This window comes from Bos indicus, chromosome 21 (genome assembly GCF_029378745.1).
Source record: "Bos indicus isolate NIAB-ARS_2022 breed Sahiwal x Tharparkar chromosome 21, NIAB-ARS_B.indTharparkar_mat_pri_1.0, whole genome shotgun sequence".
NCBI lineage: Eukaryota > Metazoa > Chordata > Mammalia > Artiodactyla > Bovidae > Bos > Bos indicus.
In genome coordinates, this window is record NC_091780.1 from 10,014,772 (window position 1) to 10,027,905 (window position 13,134).

At 41.1% G+C, this 13,134-nt stretch overlaps 1 pseudogene; it reads left to right on the forward strand.

The window, feature by feature from the left end:
- The first annotated feature begins 8,928 nt into the window (after nucleotides 1-8,928).
- Nucleotides 8,929-12,916, forward strand: LOC109575268 (TAF5-like RNA polymerase II p300/CBP-associated factor-associated factor 65 kDa subunit 5L pseudogene; annotated as a pseudogene).
- The last annotated feature ends 218 nt before the right edge of the window (nucleotides 12,917-13,134 follow it).

Sequence of the window (13,134 nt, forward strand, 5' to 3'; positions counted from 1 at the left end):
TTCACATCAGGCGGCCAAAGTATTGGAGTTTCAGCTTCAGCATCAGTCCTTCCAATAAATACTCAGGATTGATTTCCTTTAAGACTGACTGGTTTGATCTCCTTGCTGTCCAAGGGACACTTAAGAGTCTTCTTCAGCGCCAGAGTTCTGAATTCTTTGGAGCTCTACTTTCTTTTTAGTCTAGCTATCACATCCATACATGACTACTAAAGACCACAGCCTTGACTATACGGACCTTTGCTGGCAAAGTGATGTCTTTGGTTTTTAACACAGTGTCTAAGTTTGTCATAGCTTTCCTGCCAAGAAACAATTGCCTTCTAATTTCATGTCTGCACTGCCTTGGCATGGCGAAGGGGCTTGCATAACTTAATGAAGCTACGAGCCATGACATGCAGGGCCACCCAAGGCAGACAGGTCACAGTAGAGAGTTCTGACAAAACGTGGTCCACTGGAGGAGGGAATGGCAAACCACCCCACTATACTGCTGTGAGATCCCCATGAACAATATAAAAAAGCTGGCTTTTCTACTTTTGGCAAAAGCTGAGCTTCCCTCAGGAGCCTGCCTTGTTGAGAAAGTGAAATCTCATTGAATTCTCGTATTCGGGACCCCAGTGTCTGAGTAACATCTCCACGTGGTCCCAGTTTTTACACGAATATCAGATGAGTAAGATTCTCTTCTGGTTTTCAGCTGCCATAGATCACTCATAGTGAATTTCCCTATCACCTCCTGACAGAATTTCGTTAGTTCCCAGAGAGTTAATTATGTCTATAAGAGTTAATTTGATAGGTTAATTACATTTTATTTCTGTTAAAGTCAGCATTGAGACTTAAGTCATCCTAACTCTGATATCCAATACTTTTATAGTTTCAAAACTCTCTCTCTCATTCTTACCAACACATAAGCATTCATTCTCTCTCTCTCAACATTCTCAATAAAAACAAATTCTAATATAAAATCTTTACACATAAATTCTCCCCAAACTGAAACACTGTATTCACATTCATATCAGAAATGTCTCTAATCTACTTGTACTAATATTTTTTTATCTTCTGCTCATCAGAAGTACTGAATAGTCCTTCATCTTTCACCAGAAACCCACCACTTACCCTTTGAAGATTCCATTAAACTGCCCTGTTCTCTCACAAGAAGGAAACAAGTTCTCAACAGAAAATATTTAAACACATACCATGTCCATACATATTAACAGACAACACATATACAAACAACTGAATAATGGTTCAGAAGGATTATGATGTATAACCACCACGTCCACACAACGGCAATAAAAGTTCAGGGTTTTTCAGACAGCAGAAAACACAGAGTGGAGATATGTGTTAGATCTACTGGATTCCATACTATTTGATGCCATTGATGGGGAAAAGTATGAGGAAGAAGGCAATTACCCAACAATGGATATCAGTGATACCAACAACACCCTTAGTTTATGGAGACTCTGGTCCTAGGCACTGCCATGTTTAGCATGAGGCAGACAGACAGACTCTCTTGGAGAGATGAAAAAGAGTATGTTCAGAAGAGTTTCATGAAGTAGAACCAAGATGTGGGAAGAAGTTCTTAGTGCAATGCCTTAACACAGCAGACCCTCCACAGACATCATTGCCAGTGACAGCAGCAGCAGCAATAGCTTCCCGTGCACCAAACGGGGGTGTAGAGGCAAGGAGTTGTACAGGGGTGGGAGGGGGCAACAGGAGGATAAACTCACCAGGAGTAGTGTAAAGCATACAGATGACAGTAATGAAACTCACATCTTGAAGAAGACCATTTTGTTTTAAGATGACTAATTTTTCAAATCTTCATTTTTAGGAAAAATGAACTCTACATTACTAAATTTCAAACTTCTGGTTCAAATGGTCTTCTCTGAAGCAACCAGAAACGTATAACACTATCCTAAATATATTCAAGAGCCATAGAAATTTGATAATATCCCTTAGTAGTTCTAAAGAAGTCTTACACTATGACATTTTATCCCACTTCTAAGATCTTTTCATCAATAAATATTCAAGATATAAAGATATCTATAAATGTTTATCTCAGTATTCTTTGTTAAAGAGAAAACTAAAAATTTTTTTATAGAGAAAACTACTTCATTATAGAGAACTAAAAACTACTTAATGAGCCTGCAATAAATGACTGCCTCTGTGATATAGTCATGACAAGTTATTTTATGTCTATTCTTAAGATTTTTGATAAAAAATAAATATATATACATAGAAATGTACAAATTCATACCATATCAATCACTGTTCATTTCTGGATTGTGTAAACTTGGGTAATGTTTGTCTCACTTTATATATATATCTAAATATATATACACAAAACACTTGTTTTTCCAAAAGGTTCTTTCACTGATAATGCATTTGTTTCAATTAATTACACAGATAAGTTAAAACTGTAGAGGCAAGTTATAAATTATGAAGTGGTCAATTAATGTGTGTTTTAATGTCTATTGAATGCCTACTGTGGTCTGCTGCTGCTGCTGCTAAGTCACTTCAGTCGTGTCCAACTCTGTGCAGCCCATAGGCGGCAGCCCACCGGGCTCCCCCGTCCCTGGGATTCTCCAGGCAAGAACACTGGAGTGGGTTGCCATTTCCTTCTCCAATGCATGAAAGTGAAAAGTGAAAGTGAAGTCGCTCAGTCGTGTCCGACTTTAGCGACCCCATGGACTGAAGCCTACCAGGCTCCTCCGTCTATGGGATTTTCTAGGCAAAAGTACTGGAGTGGGGTGCCATTGCCTTCTCCGAACTATGGTCTAGTTCCTGGGAATACCAAAATACATGACATTTTCAGTTCAGTTCAGTCACTCAGTCATGTCCAACTCTGCGACCCCATGAACCGCAGAACGCCAGGCCTCCCTGTCCATCACCAACTCACCAAACCCATGTCCATTGAGTCGGTGATGCCATCCAAACATCTCATCCTCTGTCATCCCCTTCTCCTGCCCTCAATCTTTCCCAGCATCAGAGTCTTTTCCAATGAGTCAGCTCTTCGCATCAGGTGGCCAAAGTATTGGAGTTTCAGCGTCAACATTAGTCCTTCCAATGAACACCCAGGACTGATCTCCTTTAGGATGGACTGGTTGGATCTCCTTGTAGTCCAAGGGACTCTCAAGAGTTTTCTCCAACACCACAGTTCAAAAGCATCAACTCTTCGGCGCTCAGCTTTCTTCACAGTTTAACTCTCACATCCATACATAACCACTGGAAAAACCATAGCCTTGACTAGACGGACCTTCATTGGCAAAATAATGTCTCTGCTTTTTAATGTGCTGTCTAGGTTGGTCATAACTTTCTTCCAAGGAGTAAGTGCCTCTTAATTTCATGGCTGCAATCACCATCTGCAGTGATTTTGGAGCCCAGAAAAATAAAGTCAGCCACTGTTTCCACTGTTTCCCCATCTATTTCCCATGAAGTGATGGGACCAGATGCCATGATCTTAGTTTTCTGAATGTTGATCTTTAAGCCAACTTTTTCACTCTTCTCTTTCACTTTCATCAAGAGGCTTTTTAGTTCTTCTTCACTTTCTGCCATAAGTGGGGTGTCATCTGCATATCTGAGGTTATTGATATTCCTCCCAGCAATCTTGATTCCAGCTTGTGCTTCTTCCAGCCCAGTGTTTCTCATGATGTACTCTGCATAAAAGTTAAATAAGCAGGGTGACAATATACAGCCTTGAAAACATTCACAAATAGCCTAGAGAGTAATAAAACTTCAATTAAAAGTTTTATTTATCTAGTCACATATGTTTACCAGTCTGTATCTATCTAGTATCAGTATTTATGTTAGGTCCTTGACAAAATCCACACTTTTGACAGAAAGAAAAAACACCATCAACATCAATGATTAAGAAACTGATGAACAAAATTTGAATGCACAAAAATTATTTTAAGTTCATCTGCATAGAAAAAGATAATGAAGATTGCTTCCAACAGCAAATATAAATGTTTTTACAAACAATTATGGAAAATATCATCTATAATGTTTGCTAACAATGAGATCCAATTACTAAATATATTGAAGAATTCACTAAGATGCATTAATGTGTATAATCTAGAGTTCACTTTATGAACATCTTAATTTCAGACATATATTATATTTTTATGTATTTCTTAGATATAAAATGCATTTAATCAGTACATTTTGAGATCAAATTATCAAAATATTTTTATTATAAAAGGTTGTTATATATTTTAAATTTTAATCATTATATATTTCTTACATTTCTTATTTATAAATCATGTGACTGCTTTGTTTAATACAGCCAAAGGTCAAAAAGAAAGAGCCATGAAATTATTCAAGCAGAGTATGTGCACCACAAAGGATTTTCATAGAATTAGACATAGGGTCTGAAGATAACGAGTTGGGTTTTACTCCTTACAATGGTACCAATTTTAATAGAACAAACTAAATATTTTTGGAAAAGTTTGCTTACATTAATACTGTTGGGTATTTTGTTCTTCTATGCTGCTGCTGCTGCTAAGTTGCTTCAGTCGTGTCCGACACAGTGCGACCGCATAGACGGCAGCCCACCAGGCTCCGCCGTCCCTGGGATTCTCCAGGCAAGAACACTGGAGTGGGTTGCCATTTCTTTCTCCGTGTTCTTCTATACAGTGCAGCTATTTTAGAGAAAAAAGGGGAGCAGGATTCTGAAACTTTGTGACATAAACATGATCTCTCTTTTCACTTCCAACTTCCCTAAAACAAACAAGCTACTGAAGCCCATACACAACTGGCCTCAATTGAAGTCCTAGGTTTTGTTGGATCTTCTGAAGGAAAAAGCAGAGTAAGAGCCTTCTATCTCCCACAAAGTCTCCAAGATACCTTAGGAGACCAATTTTAAAAGCCCTGATAAATGAACTTCTATCATAGTGACATAAGGAGTAATGCAGACCAATTCCCAAATAAAACTAGTAAAAATTATAACAATGACAATTTAGACTCTCAGAAAATGGCCCTAAAGATATGCAGAAAATGAAAATATATTTAATTGAAAAAATCTACTAAAACATTTTAAGTGAGTCTGGGGCATTTGAACCATGGCCAGCCAGCTCAGTGCTTTGGAAATTCCACACCAGATTTGTGCACCCTAGCATGTGGAAGGATTCCTTTTCAACAGCTCTCAGTTAAAGGGCTACAGTATCTTTCTAGGAAAGGACATCAAGATTTCTAATCATGCTTCAGTTACCTGTTGCAGACATTATGTTCCAGTGAAATTCAGTCAGGAGTCAGTTCTTAAGTTCAGTCTCTCTTTGTGGGATGGAGGCTCTATTTTAAGTGAAGACTACTGGGGCCCAGATCACCCATACTTTAGTTTGCTTGTCCCGCATTTAAGAAGCAAGTAGAGAAACCAGAGGTTATAACGTGATCTACACCCCTTCATCCCCAGTTGAATGCCTACTTTATAATGAGTATCTCTCAGAAAGAAATATATCTTTGTCCCCACCCCCAACTTCAGAGCCCTAACTCAGATATTTTGCCTCAGGGTAAATGCAGTCCATAAAACAGAAAGCTCTGAATCTCTTCCCAAGCAACTGACTTAATTGAAACAGAGTGTGGGGAATTGAACCCAAAGGAATTTTCAAAACAATGGAAGTATGATGAAAAGTAATTAAAAAGAAACTGCTGGATTGCTTAGAAATATAAGGTGTACTATTATTTGACTAATTTTCCAGAAAAAATAAAAAAATCAGGGAAAGAGACCAAAACAATTTCAAATGAAGACCTTAAAAACTGTTCTTGTAAAGGAGCCTGAATTTCACTGAATCGTTCTGTAAGAAATTTATGCCTCAGGTCATTTTTGATGACGGAGAAATAAGCCAGAAATTAGTGGAGCTTAAGAGCTAGATTTTATTACAACAAACAAACAAAAAACGTCATTCCAGGATGACAGTGCTCATGAAGACTTCACCTCCATGTGGCAATGACAGTGGCTCACATTATGGGGGTGAAATATACTTTGCTAAAATAATCTTGCTAGTCAGTAAACAAAGTAAGGAACAAACAGCAAAAACAAGTCCCAGAGAGTGGAAAGGGGAACATCCAAAGTTTCTACAACATTAAATATAAGTTGATAAAATTTCTATAGTAGAACATTCACACAATTGCTACCTTTTTAAATATCTAGTTCCCCTAAAATATATATCAAATGTACACACACACCCATATATATATACACACACACACATATACATTTGTAAATATATATGTGCTAAGTCACTTCAATCAGTGTGTCCAACTCTGTGTGACCCCATGGACTGTAGCCCACCATGCTTCTCTGTCCATGGGATTCTCCAGGCAAAAATAATGGAGAGGGTTGCCATGCCCGCTTCTCCAGGGGATCTTCCCGACCCAGGGATCAAATTCACAACTCTTATGTCTCCTGCATTGGTAGGAGGGTTTATTACCACTAGCACCACCTGGGAAGCCTTTATATATATATATATATATATATATATACATATATACATATACATATACACACACACACACATACATATATATACATATATATATATGTGTATACACTTCATGCGAAGAGTTGACTCATTGGAAAAGACCCTGATGCTGGGAGGGATTGGGGGCAGGAGGAGAAGGGGACAACAGAGGATGAGATGGCTAGATGGCATCACCAACTCGATGCACATGAGTTTGGGTGAACTCCAGGAGTTGGTGATGGACAGGGAGGCCTGGCCTGCTGTGATTCATGGGATCACAAAGAGTCGGACACGACTGAGCAACTGAACTGAACTGAACACATATGTATTATACATATATATATATACACATTTGATATATATATTTGGGGGGACTGGATATTAAAAAATGTAGAAACTGTGTCAATGTTATACCAGAGCAATTTTATCAATATGCGATGTATATAGATAGGTACAGGTTTAGTTATAGGCATATCATGCAAATAAATAGGAAGTTCTGACATGTACACAGAAAAAAGCAACTAAACAGTGGAAAAATATACTTCGTGAGATCAACCACATGTGAGCTGTAACAGACAAAAACTTCAATATGACCATTATAAATATATCTCAAACTAAAGAGAACGATTCTAAACGAAGTAAAAAAGATGTGATGATAATATTGCAGCAAAGGAAAATACTAATACAGAAATAGAAATAATGTGGGCTTCCCTAGTAGCTCAGCTGGTAAAGAATCTACCTGCAATGCAGGAGACCATGATTCAATTCCTGGGTTGGGAAGATGCCCTGGAAAAGGGATAGGCTACCCACTCCAGTATCTTGGGCTTCCTGGGTGGCTCAGACAGTAAAAGAATCTGTATGCAATGCAGGAAACCTGGGTTCGATCCCTGGGTTGGTAGGAGGGCATGGCAACCTAGTTCGGTATTCTTGCCTGGAGAATCCCTGTGGATAGACGTGCCTGGAGGGCTACAATCCATGGGGTCAAAAAGAGTAGGGCACGACTGACAGACTAAGCACAGTACAGCACAGAAATAATGTAAAAACTATAGCAATTTGGAGCTGAAAAATACAACTGGAAGAAACATTCCTTAGAGGGATCTACTAGCAGATTTGAATTGGCAGATGAAAGAATTAGTGAACTTGAAAATAAATCAATAGAGCTTATGAACTCTGAGTAATAGAAAAAAATGAAGAAAAATAAAAAGGTGGAGAGAAATGTGGAAAATCAGTAGGTTCACCAATGTATGCAAAACAATTAACAATGTAACAGTAAGTACAGTTCAGTTCAGTTCACTCGCTCAGTCATGTCTGACTCTTCCTGACCCCATGAATTGCACCGCACCAGGCCTCCATGTCCATCACCAACTCCAGGAGTTCACCCAAATTCAGGTCCATGGAGTCTGTGATGCCATCCAGCCATCTCATCCTCTGTTGTCCCCTTCTCCTCCTGTCCCCAATCCCTCCCAGCATCAGAGTCTTTTCCAATGAGTCAACTCTTTGCATGAGGTGGCCAAAGTAGTGGGGTTTCAGCTTTAGCATCATTCATTCCAAAGAAATCCCAGGACTGATCTTTAGAATGGACTGGTTGGATCTCCTTACAGTCCAAGTGACTCTCAAGAGTCTTCTCCAACGCCACAGTTCAAAAGCATCAATTCTGCAGTGCTCAGCTTTCTTCACAGCCCAACTCTCACATCCATACATGACTACTAGAAAAACCATAGCCTTGACTAGAGGGACCAGACTTATTTAAATGTAAATAGACTAAATGCTCCAATCAAAAGACACAGGGTAGCTGAATGGGCAGAAAAAGAAGACCTATCTAAATGCTGCCTACACATGACTCAAACGATCTAAAGACACAAATAAAAAGTGTGAAAATGATGGGGTGGAAAAATACATTCCATGGAAATGGAAAGTTAGGGTAGCAATACTCATATCAAACAAAACAGATTTTCCTTAAAACAAAGACTGTAACAAAAGACAACAAAGAGAAAAAGAGGAAAAAAATATTTAAAGAAATGATAATTGAAACGTCTAAACCTGATGAAAAATTTTAATCCACACATCCATGAAGCCTAAAGGACTCTAAGTAGGATAAACACAAAGATATAGAAAAACATCATAGTAAGAAGATAAATAGGAAATAGGAGGCTTGAACGCGCTGTAAACTAAATTGACCTAACAGAGCTCTATAGAACACTTAAAAGAGTAGAATATATACTCTTCTCAAGTGCACAAAGAGAATTCTCCAGGATAGGCCATAGAACAAAATTTAATATATTTAACAGAATTGAAAGACTATAAATGTTTATGAGGGCCTGGCTCAGCCCGAAGTGGCTCTGAGTCAGCTAGTCACCTCAGTCACTCATCTCTCAGCTGTCCCGAAGACCCTGAGGGGGCTGATGGGCACTGGGCATTGTGAAACCCTGGCAGCGGCAGCAGCAGTGGGGAAAGCAGGGGCCGCCTGGGATGTTCAGTCATGACACAAGTGCTCACGGAGCAGATCCAGACGGCCACGTCCTGTTACCTCAAACGTCGGCAGTACTAGGATGTGCCCTGCCGGCTGAAGCAAGGTCAGCGCTGGTTGCAGAAAGCCCAGGAGATGGCAGCCAGCCTCGCAGCCCAGTCAGAATCTGGTTGTGCCTTCACAGTGTCTGCACCCTCTTGCGAGGGAGAGCCCCAGCAATATGAAGTACAATAGGAAGGCTGTGGAATTTTCTCACCGACTCTGACACCTGGCAGAGCGGTCAAGTGAGGAGGCCAGTGCCGATGACGTCATCCAGCAGCTGCGGACCACGCAGACCAGTAAGGATATCCTGTTTACGTGTAACTTCCGGCTGCAGGGCTTCCTGGACAACAAGTACGTGGTCTGTCGACCGGAAGACAAGCTGCTATTCCTTTCGCAGCTGCCCCCAGAGAGACGACACTGTGCTGGGCAGAGTCGTCGCCTGGCACATCGTGCCGGTTTGCGGCCCGCCAAGAGGATGGACTACCAGCTCTACGCCAGCGGTGGCTCCTCCAGCGGCGAAGGCAGCGGCCTAAAGCCCACTGATGTGCCAAAACCTGTCCTGCGGAACAAGGAGGCGCTGGAGGCCCTGCGGGAGAGCATCAAGCGCATCTGGGACAGCCCCCAGTCCCTCACCACCATCTGCTTCTACGCTTTCTACAACACGAAGCAGCTGCTGAACACGGCGGAGGTCTCCCCCGGACAGCAGGCTGCTTGCCACCGGCTTTGACAACTCCTGTATAAAACTGTGGAGTGCGTGTTCCAAGAAGTTAAAATCCCAACCGCCTCAAGTCGACGCATCTCACATCCACTTGGCTCGTGATGTCCTGCAGGAGGAAGAGGACGACAGCGCAGTTCTGGAGATGAAAGTCCTGCGGGGACACTGCGGGCCGGTGTACGGCACCAGGTTCCTTCTGGACAGCTCCGCGCTGCTCTCCTGCTCTGAAGACACATCCATCAGGTATTGGGACCTGGGCGGCTTCACCAACACTGTGCAGTACCAGGGCCACACCTGCCCCTTGTGGGACCTGGACATCGGCCCGCACAGCCTGTATTTCGCCAGCGGGTGCCACGACTGCACGGCCCACCTCTGGTCATTTGATCGGACTTATCCTCTGCGAATCTATGCCGGACACCTGGCGGACGTGGACTGCGTCAAGTTCCACCCCAATTCAAATTACTTAGCCACGGGCTCGACCGACAAGACGGTGCGGCTGTGGAGCACCCAGCAGGGGAACTCGGTGAGGCTCTCCATCGGCCACCGCAGCCCCTTGCACTCCCTGGCCTTTTCCTCCAACGGTAAGTACCTGGTGTCCGCAGGCGAGGACCAGCGGCTGAAGCTGTTGGGACCTGGCCTCCGGGACCCTCTGCAAAGAGCTGCAGGGCCACACGGACAACATCACCAGCCTCACCTTCAGCCCGGACAGCAGCCTAATTGCGTCAGCATCCATGGACAACTCAGTGCGTGTCTGGGACATCAAGGGCACGCACAGCCGCACGCCCGCAGACGGCTCATCCAGAGAGCTCCTGGGCGTCTACACCCACCAGATGAGCAATGTGCTGAGCGTGCAGTTCATGGCCTGCAACCTCCTGCTGGTGACCGGAATCACACAAGAAAATGAGGAACCTCGATTTGTATATTTGATGTAATGAGTTGGTGCGTGCAAAGGGCACAAGACCGCAAGCCTTAGGACAGACGGATGAAATCACTGCCTGACTGTGAAAGACCCACAGATGTCCCGAGCCCACCACCCTCTTCTCAGTCTTTCTCCAGTGTGGAAAGACAGGGAGAGGAAGGGTGGTGATGGGAATGAACATGAAATCTTGAAACACAGAAATAGTTCTGTGTCCTCCTGTGGCTCTTTCCAGTCTCTGGCGCCAAGGCGACCTTCCTTCACTGGGGCTGCACTGGGCAGGAGGATGTTTGCTGGGTGCCCTCCATAGGAGCAATGCTTCAGGGTCACTGAGTGGAAGGGACTCTATCAGGGTAAGAATACGGGGGTGGGAATTAGGAAATGGGGCAGGGTCATGCTGGCAAATGTCTTTCCTTTTCTGTGATTGCAGAGAACTAGGATTCTTTATTGTGAAGAAGAGGAAACCCAGCACTGGCAGAGAGCCTTCTCTGCTCTCATCTTTCAGGTTTTTCTCCTGGCACTGGCTATGATACTTGGAAATTTGAGGTTCAGGGGATTCAGAGAACTTGGTTGCTCAGTCTATTGGGAGAAAGGAGAAATTTCTGGGTGACAGATCATTCCAGCTGATGTTTCTGGAAATGGGTGTGTGGATTTCACGGAGAGTTTTTGGCTCTTGCATGCATGGTGGGAAAGAAAGATTATTTTGGGGATTGCACCTCTATTAACAGTTCTATCTCCTGAAAGGGCAGATTGTGGTAAAGAAATGAAAATATTTGGAAGTGAAAAGTGGTAAGATAGAAAGTGTTGAATTTCCAGATAATTCTGAGGTGTGGCTTTTCCAATGTCTTTTTCTCCTGAAATGGTCCCTTCTACCTCCTGCTTTCCAATAGCAGTTTAATGAACAGTCTGTGAAACATATCTTAAGTATGAACACACGCATCAAAAACTGCACTCTGAGGATGAAGCAACTTCTGATTTGTTGGAAAAGGATTAAAAATTTCTGTTTCCTGAAGAGAAATTTTTTGTATTTTGTTTTCTATTAATATGTATTTAGTTCCAAAAAAATCAAGGTTTATGATCTTGTAACCAAAGTGGAATAAAATTTAAGTCAATAATAGAAAGAAATGGAGGAAACTCATAAATATGTGAAAATTAAAATAGCACATTCCTAAATAACATGCCAAAAAAGAAATGAGAAACTATAAATTACTTTTAATGAAATAAAGACACAACATGCCAAAACTTATGAATTTCAGTAAAAATAATGCTTAAGGAATTTTTATAGCTAGAAAGGTCTACATTAAGAGATCAATAACCCTTCAATTAAAAAATTAATTTTAAAAAGTGAAGCCTATGTCCAAAAGAAAATAAAAAGATTAGAGCAGAATTAATGAAATAGAAAATAGAAGAACAATATAAAAATAAATAAAACCAAAAATGGTCATTTGAAGAGATCAACAAAATGGCAAAGATTTCATTATGTTGACAGAGAAAATAAGCAAAGATTCAATGCAAAGACAGAGAAAAGAGCAGATACTCCTTTTGACTCTACTAAAAGGGACAATGAAAACTATATGAAAATAAAAAACTTAGTTTAAATGTACAAATTCCTGGAAAAACGAAAACTAACAAAGCTGAATTCAGAAAAAAAAATACAGAATCTGAATAGTCATATAATAAAGGTTTTAATTAGGAACAAAAAACTTTCACCACCACCAACAAAAAGTCCAGGCTGATATGGTCTCACAGTTGAATGTTTGCCAAACATTTGAAAAATTAATTTTATATGGCCAATATTCTTTTGATAAGACCAGTATTGCCCAGATATCAAAACAGATGAAGACATAATAAAAAATAACACTACATAATAGTTATCTATTATGAATACAGATGCAGAAGTGCTCAAAACAATATTAGCAAGTTAAATCCAACAGAGTGTAATAATGGGCTAATCTATGGAGACAGAAAGCAGAACAGTGATTGCCTAGGACTGCTGGTATGGGTGATTAGCAGAGAGGGGATAGTTAAAGTGTATGAGGTTTATGTTTCGAGATGATGAATGTGTTCCATAAATGATCAGGATAATGATGACAAACTTTGTGAATATGCTAAAAAACACTGAATTGAACAATTTAAGAGGTTATGTGCATTGCATCTCATAAAAGACATTACCAAAGTAAATACTTTTTAGTATAATGTGTCATTTGACAAAAGCTTTTTCTGTGTCTGTTGAGATGATCATATGGGTTTTTTAATTTATGTTTTAATTGGAGGGTAATTGTTTTCAGTGTTGTATTGGTTTCTGCTGCACAACAATGAGAACTGGCCATGATTTTATATATACATATATACACACACACACACACACACACACACACACACACACACATAGGAGAAGGCAATGGCAACCCACTTCAGTACTCTTGCCTGGCAAATCCCAAGGACGGAGGAGCCTACTAGGCTACAGTCCATGGGGTCGCTAGGAGTCGGACAGGACTGAGCGACTTCACTTGCACTTTTCACTTTCATGCATTGGAGAAGGAAA